Below are 9,791 nucleotides of genomic sequence, written 5' to 3'. Positions count from 1 at the left end.
ATAGGACGGGATCAGTTCAGTTCAGTTTAGTTGCTCAGTTGCATCCGACTCTTTGAGACCCCATGGACTGCACCATGCCAGGCCTCCCCGTCCATCACCAACTCCCACAGTTTACTCAAACTCATGTCTATTGAGTTGGTGATGCCATCCAGCCATCTCATCCTCTGTCATCCCCTTATCCTCCTGCCTTCAATCTTTCCCAGAATCAGGGTCTTTTCAAATGAGTCAGTTCTTCGCATCAGGTGGCCACAGTATTGGAGTTTCAGCTTCAACATCAGTCCTTCCAATGAATTCAAGACTGATCTCCTTCAGAATGGACTGGTTGGATCTCCTTGCAGTCCAAGGGACTCTCAAGAGTCTTCTCCAACACCACAGTTCAAAAGCATCAATTCTTTGGCACTCAGCTTTCTTTATAGTCCAACTCTGCTATCCATACATGACTACTGGAAAAACCATAGCTTTGACTAGACAGACCTTTGTCAGCAAAGTAATGTCTCTGCTTTTTGATATGCTATGTTGGTCATAGCTTTCCTTCCAAGGAGCAAGCATCTTTTAATTTCATGGCTGCAGTCACCATCTGCAGTGATTTGGGAGCCTAAGAAAATAAAGTCAGCCACTGTCTCCACTGTTTCCCCATCTATTTGCCATGAAGTGATGGGACCAGATGCCATGATCTTGGTTTTCTGAATGCTCATCTAGAGGCTTTTTAGGTCTTCCTCACTTTCTGCCATAAGGGTGGTGTCATCTGCATATCCGAGGTTACTGATATTTTTCCTGGCAATCTTGATTCCAGCTTATGCTTCATCCAGCCCAGCATTTCCCATGATATACTCTGCCTATAAGTTAAACAAGCAGGGTGACAAAATATAGCCCTGATGTACTGCTTTCCCGGTTTGGAACCAGTCTGTTGTTCCATGTCCAGTTCTAACAGTTGCTTCCTGACCTGCATACAGGTTTCTCAAGAGGCAGGTCAGGTGGTCTGGTATTCCCATCTCTCTCAGAATTTTCCACAGTTTATTGTGATCCACACAGTCAAAGGCTTTGGCATAATCCATAAAGCAGAAATAGATGTTTTTTTTCTGGAACTCTCTTGCTTTTTTGATAATTGAATGGATGCTGGCAATTTGATCTCTGGTTCCTTTGCCTTTTCTAAATCCAGCTTGAACATCTGGAAGCTCACAGTTCATGTATTGTTGAAGCCTGGCTTGGAGAATTTTGAGCATTACTTTACTAGCATGTGAGATGAGTGCAATTATGTGGTAGTTTAAGCACTGTTTGGCACATCCTTTCTTTGGAATTGGAATGAAAAGTGACCTTTTCCAGTCTTTTGGCCACTGCTGAGTTTTCCATATTTGCTGGCATATTGAGCACAGCACTTTCACAGCATCATCTTTTAGGAATTGAAATAGCTCAACTGGAATTCCATCACCTCCACTAGCTTTGTTCGTAGTGATGCTTCCTAAGGCCCATTTGACTTTGAATTCTAGGATGTCTGGCTCTAGGTGAGTGATCACACCATCATGATTATCTGGGTTGTGAATAGTTCTTCCATGTATTCTTGCCACCTCTTCTTACTATCTTCTGCTTCTTTTAGGTCCATACAATTTATATCCTTTATTATGCCCATGGCTAGTATTTACTTTGTTGAACATTACATTGTATAAGGGGGCTTCCCAGGTGGCCCAATCCACCTGTAATTCTGGATACTCGAGTTTGATCCCTGGGAAGCTCTCCTGCAGGAGGAAATGGCAACCCACCCCGGTATTCTTGCCTGGAGAATACCATGAACTGAGGAGCCTGGTAAGCTACAGCCCATAAGGTCGCAAAGAGTTGGACATGAATGAAGTGAGTGAGCATGCACACATGCAAATTTTCTGCAGCCATTTCCAACCATAGGAGGGTGGGGGTACAGGTGGAGTTGTTTCCCACATCGACAAGCTATTCCCTGAAACCAGCTGGGGTGTCCTACAATTCAACTCAATTCTGACACTATGTTACTAGAGAGAGTTTCAGATCCCACAGTCCCTCAAGACTCCCCCAACCCCTACTTCAGATGCCAGTCACAAGGCCAGGCTATCCCCCGTACTTCTGACCAACCAGCTAGAGACTGGAGGTTACAGCAATCACCTCCTCGAGTTCCATTAATGTATGAGAGCAGCTCACAGGACTGAGAAACATTTTACTTACTAGATCACTAGTTTATTATAAAAGGATATAACTCAGAAACAGCCAGATGGAAGAGGGGCTTAGGGCAAGGTATGGGGAGGAGGTACAAGTTTCCATGTCCTCACCAAGGGCCTCTCTCCCCCAGCACTGCCCAAGTCCACCAACCCTGAAGCTCTCTGAACCCTACACTTCTGGGGATTTTATTGAGGCTTCATTAGGCACACTTGATTAAATCAGTGGCTATTGGTGACAAATTCAATCTCCACTCCCTTTCCCCTCCCCAGAAGTCAGGTGAGAGTGGAGGGAGATACAGGAAGTTTCAATCCTCTAAATCTCCAGTTGGTTCCCTTGGCAACCAACCCCCACCCCTAAGTACTTTCCAAAAGTCACCTCCTTAACATAAGAAAAGATGCCTTTACTGCTCTACCAATTCTGAAATTTCAACAGTTTTAGAAGCTCTAGATTTAAAAAAGGAGAATGAAGACCAAATACACACAACTGATTTATTTTCTTTTACTACAGATAGTACGTCTCTGGCTAATTGGATAGCCTGTTTTGGAGATCTCTCAAACATCTAAATGTGAGGCTCTTTGAGAATGTGAAAGCTGGAATTCTTGGTTTTCTTTATGGTGGCCACAAAAAATCAGTGGAGCCAAAAAGAAGATTATAACCTGGGGGCAGCCCCAAAGAAATCTCTAAGAACTGTTCCACTCTAGAGGCCAAAGCACAGTTATATAAGTTTTTGAGACAGATGGCTATACATTAAATAATGTATTATTGACAGCTTGCACAATCCAGATCTACACATACAAAGCCAGTAGTGGGTCATGGGTCATTGTGGCCCTTTACAAGTTTAAGAAGGAAGGTTATCTCCTAAGGAGGTGTGACCCTGATGAGATTAAGAAGGAATGTTATCTCCTAAGGAGGTTTGGTGAATGTGGATGCATGGTATACACTAAAGGTGAGGGAGGAGGTCTGAACAGACAGACAAAAATGTTATGCTTAAGATTTTTTCATATTGCCATAAAATATGAATTTTATTTCATTAATGGTAACACCTGATCATTTTAATTATTTGAGGAAAAATAATTTTTTATTATTTTTATTTTTGCTTATATTATTTTTTCTATGAGTGATTAATCTTCAAAAATGTTCTTGTTTTTTAAAAATTTATTTAGAGATTTAGAGTCTTGCTGCTTAACTTCTATTTTGTCAGGAATCAAAAATGAATTCACATATCGACAGGTGCTGTTCATGACTGTGTGGAACACAATAAATTGTGGAAATTTCTTAAAGAGATGGGAATATCAGACTACCTTACAGAAAAGCCTGTACGCAGGTCAAGAAGCAACAGACTGGTTCCAAATTGGGAAAGGAGTACATCAAGGTTGTATATTGTCACCCTGCTTATTTAGCTTATATGCAGAGTACATCATGTGAAATTCTAGGCCGGATGGAGCACAAGCTGGAATCAAGACTGCTAGGAGAAATATCAATAAAATCAAATATGCAGGTGATACCATCCTAATTGCAGAAAGCGAAGAGGAACTAAAGAGCCTTTTGATGAAGGTGAAAGAGGGGAGTGAAAAAACTGCTTAAAACTCAACATTCAAAAAAATGAAGATCATGGCATCAGGTCCCATCATTTCAAGGCAAATAGATGGGGAAGAAATTGAAACAGTGACAGACTTTATTTTCTTGGGCTCCCAAATCACTGCAGATGGTGACTGAAGCCATGAAATTAAAAGATGCTTGCTCCTTGGAAAAAAGCTATATGACCAACCTAGACAGCATATCAAAGGGCAGAGACATCACTTGGCTGACAAAGATCCATATTGTCAAAGCTATGGTTTTTCCAGTAGTCAAATACTGATGTGAAAATTGGACCAAAAAGAAGGGTGAGCATCAAGGAATTGATGCTTTTGAACTGTGTGGTGCTGGAGAAGACTCTTGAGAGTCCCTTGGACTGCAAGATCAAACCAGTCAATCATAATGGAAATCAACTCTCAATATTCATTGAAAGGACTGATGCTGACGCTGAAACTCCAGTACTTTGGTCAGCTGATGCGAAGAGCCGACTCATTTTAAAAGACCTGGATTCTGGGAAAGATTGAAGGGAGGAGAAGTGGGCAGCAGAGGATAAGACAGCTGGATGGTATCACAGACTCAGTGGACAAGAGTTTGAGCAAAATCTGGGAGATGGTGGGGGACAAGGAGGCCTGGCACACTGCTGTCCATGGGGTGCAAAGAGCCAGACATGACCGAGCAACTACACAGCAACAACAATAGACATGTACTGGGCTTTCCCAGTGGCTCAGCCATAAAGAATCTGCCTACAGTGCAGGAGATACAGATGACTTAGGTTCAATCCCTGTGTTGGGAAGATCCCTGGAGGAGGGTATGGCAACCCACTCCAGTATTCTTGCCTGGGAAATCCCACGGACAGAGGAGCCTGGCGGGCTACACAGTACATAGGTTCACAAAGAGTTGGACATGATTGAAGTGACTGAGTATAGTCAGGTACTATATGAACATTTTCAAGTCACCAAAACAATACAAGGTTACAATCTCACAAAAGAAAGTGTATAAAGAGAATCAGTTGCAATATATTTCTGGAAATTTCTAGATTTACTATCAATATGCAAAAAGCTCTTAGTAGTTCAGTTCAGGGCTCTAATAGGCATAATTTCCACCTATGCCACTGAGCACATCCTATAAATCTTTTGCCCCTGCAGAGTGAACAGGCCAGCTCTCCTGTGAGTTCTTGAAGTGTTAGCATTGTGATTAAATAGATTCTGGGGAGCAAAAAAAATGTTTTATGTCCATCTTCATCTCTGTATTTTTCCATCAGAACTTCAGAAGAGCTCAGAAAAATGTCCCTCCATCACTTCTCATTATGTTTTTCTCCGTGATAGCAAATGCTTCAATGCAGCAAAGGCAGGTAGTGCTTCATCGATGTCTTCACACTTTGGGGTTGATGTTAGAGGGTGAGGAGAAAGAAACCTGTGTTCAAAACCAATACACACTGAATTCTAGAGATGCTTCAACTCAGTATCATATTTGAGAAGGGAAACACTCAGGAATAAGGAAATTGAACGGTTGTAATTTTCAACCGTAACGCAGCATCAGCTCCCCGCCTTCCTTTGAGATACTTAGCTGAGAGGCAGGCTTGTCTGAATGCAAAATGTTATTACCTATCTTCTCTTCTAGGTTGCGGTTATTTAGTAATCATTCTCATTTAAGTTACTCTTCCCGTTCTATGCATGATTATGCTTTTAGCTCAGGAGGAAAGCAATTCTTATAAAAGCCTCCGTATTTCAGAGCTGGGTAACATTTAAAGTCAAAGGGAGTGAATTATATTTAAAAGTAGTTAAGGCTTCTGAGAAAAAATGCATACATGCCACAGAATTAAATTAAGTCTGCTTTTATACAAAATATCACTCCTAAATTCCTTGGGACAGTCACCTAGGTAAAAAAAAAAAAAAAAAATTAATGTATTCATGCTTCCTGTCCCCTGTGTCACTAGAGCTCCAGAACTGAAAGGACTCCAGGGGGCGCCATTCAGGCCTGTGTGTCCGGCAGGTGGACAGCACAGCCTTCTGTAGGAAGCCTTGTGCGGAGGATGGTTTAGAAAGGGGAGACTGAATAAAGATAAGGAGAGCAAAAAGGAGGCTATACAGTGCTTCCGGGGAGAAGACATGAAATCCTGAGCACGATGGTAGCTGGGAGGATGAAGATGAGGAGTAACAGCGCTGTGACACTTTGAGGATACGGACCCAACAGGACTTGGTGGGGAATGAGGAGGAGGAATTGGAATTTGTCTCTCATACCGGAAACTGGAGGAATGGTCTCGTTACCGAGTCCAAGTTCATACTACTCACCGCACAACACACCGATAAACTGAGAGACGAGTTGTTGGGACAAGCAATAGTGATGTTATTTGAAAAGTCAGCAGACTGAGAAGCTGGTGAATTCCTGCTCCAAAGAAACTTCTTGCCTGAGTTAGGCTTCCGGGTGTTTCCTGGCGGTACAGTAGTTAAGACTCTGCACTTTCACTGCAGGAGGTATGGGTTCGATCCCTGCTCTGGGAACTAAGATCCCTCACACCTCACAGTGTGAATTCCAGTCTCTTTTATGCTAAAAGGGGAGGGAGTGAAGTCAGTCATTACCTGTTCAGAGGGGATGTGTTAATTTCTGCCTCTCTGCATTCATTCATTGGTGGGCCTGTTTAGGATGGTTTCCTGAGCTTAAACAAAGGCATTTTAGCTTAAGGGTCATTACCTAGAGCTGGGTTCCCAGAGATGTGCCATCATGTATAATTTAAGCTTATGGGCAGCATCCTTTTAGTGACTAATTTATAGTAGATTACAACAGGTTCTTCCCTATCATAGTTTCAGTCACCGTATCTGGTCCAAATCTTTGTACTCTCCTTCCTTTGCTTTGAAGCAGGTCACTGTTATCTAGGTGAGTTTGTATGATCACACAGACTAGTATGGAACCAAGTATTACCCTGCCTTCAGCTGAAATTGGTTCATTAAGGCCTGCAGGCTCACAGTTGCCACTCTTCCCCAGAAACATGCAAAGAGTTGGTAAATCAACACTCATCAATCTACAAGCACTATCAGTTGGCTTGATGAAGAGCAACCTTTGGGAAACATTAGTCTCCTCCACGGCACTGATGAATCTCTAGAGTATTGATGGATAAAATTTATTTTGGCCTCAAAAAGCATTTGAAGATGTCCTCAGCGACATATTTTAAATAAACCAGGGGACTTTCCTGACTGTCCATTCAGTTAAGAACATACGCTTCCACTGTAAGGGGCACAGGGTCCATCCTTGGTCAGGGAACTGAGATCCCATCTGCCACACAGTGTGGGAAAAAAAGAAAAGAAGTAACCAGGTACACAGAACTGCCAGAGTAAAAGTACATAGTACAGGCTGTGACCTTCACACAGGCGCTACAGAGAAAGAATGTGAATTGAAGCTGGAATAAAGCTCAGGGGCCTCTTGCCAAGCCCTGTGGCCTCACTCAGAGCTGCATCAGCCTGGAGAAAGTGGCAACTTTTTTCCTAATTGGCCCACCTGAGCAGCTGCTTTTTTGCAATTTGTCAGCCCCAAAGTGTTACCAGTTTCAGATGTATACTAAATTTCAAAGTAATTTCACAATGACTTTGGCACTTAGTATCTACAGAAAGATCAGAAGCTAGAAACCTAATAAGCAAGTAATGATTCTCCTGGAGCCGTTAACTGGAAGGAGAGAAGGGAAGCTGGGAAGGGGAAGCAAAGAACACACTAGATGTGATTGTCAAGAATGCTATTGTTTGGTGCAAACATTTCAGAATTTGTGAATCACCTAAAACTTGTACAACTGTGGAGTTCCCTCTTTAAGAAAAATAAAGTAAAATTAGGAATGCACAACTGCTAGAGCCTTCACAGGAATTGGGATGAGCCAGTGCAAGTCAAGTACCTAGATCTTAAATTTTAGTGGCTTCATGGTAAATCTGCCCAATGTGCATGTCCTGTCCTTTAAAGTGGATGTCAAAGGAAACTAGGTATGTAATTCATACCACTATGTTTGCTCATGTTTTGGGAACTTCTGTGAAGAAACAATCGAAATCACCTTCTTATTCAGTTCAGTTCAATTCAGTTCACTCAGTCATGTCTGACTCTTTGTGACCCTGTGAACCGCAGCATGCCAGGCCTCCCTGTCCATCACCAACTCCCACAGTTTACCCAAACTCATATCCATTGAGTCAGTGATGCCATCTAACTATCTCATCCTCTGTCGGCCCCTTCTCCTCCTGACTTCAATCTTTCCCAACATCAGGGTCTTTTCAAATGAGTCAGCTCTTCACATCAGGTGGCCAAAATATTGGAGTTTCAGCTTTAACATCAGTCCTTCCAGTGAATACCCAGGACCGATTTCCCTTAGGATGGACTGGTTGGATCTCCTTGCAATCCAAGGGACTCTCAAGAGTCTTCTCCAACACCACAGTTCAAAAGCATCAACTCTTCTGCACTCAGCCCTCTTTATAGTCCAACTCTCACATCCATACATGACCACTGGAAAAACCATAGCTTTGACTAGACAGACCTTTGTTGACAAAGTAATGTCTCTGCTTTTTAATATGCTGTCTAGGTTGGTCCAGAGAAGGCAATGGCTCTCCACTCCAGTACTCTTGCCTGGAAACTCCCGTGGACAGAGGAGCCTGGTGGGCTGCAGTCCATGGGGTCGCTAACAGAGTCGGACACAACTGAAGCGACTTAGCAGCAGCAGCAGCAGCAGCAGCAGCAGCAGAGCAACTTCAATTTCAATTTTCACTTTCATGCGTTGGAGAAGGAAACGGCAACTCACTCCAGTGTTCTTCCCTGGAGAATCCCAGGGAAGGCAGAGCCTGGTGGGCTGCCGTCTATGGGGTCGCACAGAGTCGGACACGACTGAAGCGACTTAGCAGCAGCAGCAGCAGCAGCTAAGTTGGTCATAACTTTCCTTGTGCCTAATAAATGCAGGAAGGAAGACAGGGAGGAAGGAAGTTGGAATGGAGATTATAAAGAGACAGATTTTTTTTTCCCACTTCATGATATCAGCTCTACCAGCTACCTCCAATTTTTTCCTTAAAAAAGAATTATTTACTTTTGTCTCTGCTCCATCTTCATTGCTGCACGCAGGCTTTCTCTAGTTGTGGTGAGTCGGGGCGACTCTTTGTTGTGGTGCGCAGGCTCCTCATTGCGGTGGCTTCTCTTCTTGGGGTTCTAGGCGAGGGCTCAGTAGTTGTGGCTCAGGGACTTAGCTGCATCGTGGCATGTGGAATCTTCCTGGACCAGAGATGAGACCTGTGTCCCCTGCCTTTGCAGGAGGATTTCTGTCTCCTGTACCACCAGGAAGGTCCCCAGTTTTTCCCTTTTTTAACCAAAGTTACTAACAAACCTGATGGCCTACTTTACTGTCTAGATTTAATTCTAAATGACTAGCCTGTTTCTTAAAATAAAATAACCCCATAAAGAGCAATAATTTCCCACTATGAGAGAAACTATTTAAAAGGTAGATTGTCAGAAATTGTGTCATAATTGAATAATTAAACTGGTAAAAATCATTCTGGATACGAATTGAATTATATATAAATTTTAAATGGGGCTTCCCTGTGGCTCAGCAGTAAAGAATCCACCTGCCAAGCAGGAGATTCAGGTTCGATTCCTGGGTCAGGAAGATCTCCTGGAGAATGGAATGGCAACCTGCTCCAGTATTCTTGCCTGGGAAATCCCATGGAGAAAGAAACCCTGCAGGCTACAGCCTACAGTGTCCCAAAGAGTGAAACACGACTTAATGACTCAACAACAACAATAAATCTTAAATAAGCCTAACTTTGAACAGAGCATGTCTATGAATACACAGTGCAGAGAGATTCAAACAAGTTCTCCAACCAGCCTCCACAGTCACACCTCCCACAAAATCTCTATCTCATCAAATGTGAAATGGTGGTTGAGTATGATATAATCCTGTTTTGTCTTCTGTATCTGCAGATTAATGACTTTTTAAGATTCATTGCCTCCAGGTAAACGACTATAGGCTTAACTCACCTTACTTTATTCAATCAAAATGTGGGGAGGAAGAGAAAATACAAAAA

The sequence above is a fragment of the Ovis aries genome, chromosome 1 (assembly GCF_016772045.2).
Source record: "Ovis aries strain OAR_USU_Benz2616 breed Rambouillet chromosome 1, ARS-UI_Ramb_v3.0, whole genome shotgun sequence".
Lineage (NCBI taxonomy): Eukaryota > Metazoa > Chordata > Mammalia > Artiodactyla > Bovidae > Ovis > Ovis aries.
This window is presented reverse-complemented; position numbering follows the sequence as displayed.